This window comes from Nematolebias whitei, chromosome 5, assembly GCF_014905685.2.
Source record: "Nematolebias whitei isolate Nwh7 chromosome 5, NemWhi1, whole genome shotgun sequence".
NCBI lineage: Eukaryota > Metazoa > Chordata > Actinopteri > Cyprinodontiformes > Rivulidae > Nematolebias > Nematolebias whitei.
The window spans coordinates 43,402,783-43,403,019 of NC_056502.1; the positions used below are offsets into that span (position 1 = coordinate 43,402,783).

Sequence of the window (237 nt, forward strand, 5' to 3'; positions counted from 1 at the left end):
CAGGATCTTCACAGAGTGGTCCTGAAGCCCCTCTAGAACCTTCACAGAGTGGTCCAGAAGCCCCTCTAGGATCTTCACAGAGTGGTCCTGAAGCCTCTCCAGGATCTTCACAGAGTGGTCCTGAAGCCCCTCTAGAACCTTCACAGGGTGGTCCTGAAGCCCCTCGAGGACCTTGACAGAGTGGTCCTTGAGCCCCTCCAGGACCTTCACAGGGTGGTCCTGAAGCCCCTCCAGGAT

General features: G+C 57.4%; 1 protein-coding gene across 1 annotated transcript in view; it reads right to left on the reverse strand.

Annotated features, from left to right (window-relative positions):
• Nucleotides 1-237, reverse strand: part of LOC119409564 (dolichyl-diphosphooligosaccharide--protein glycosyltransferase subunit STT3B) — a gene marked incomplete in the record, with an annotated part of 122,531 nt that overhangs the window by 23,074 nt on the left and 99,220 nt on the right.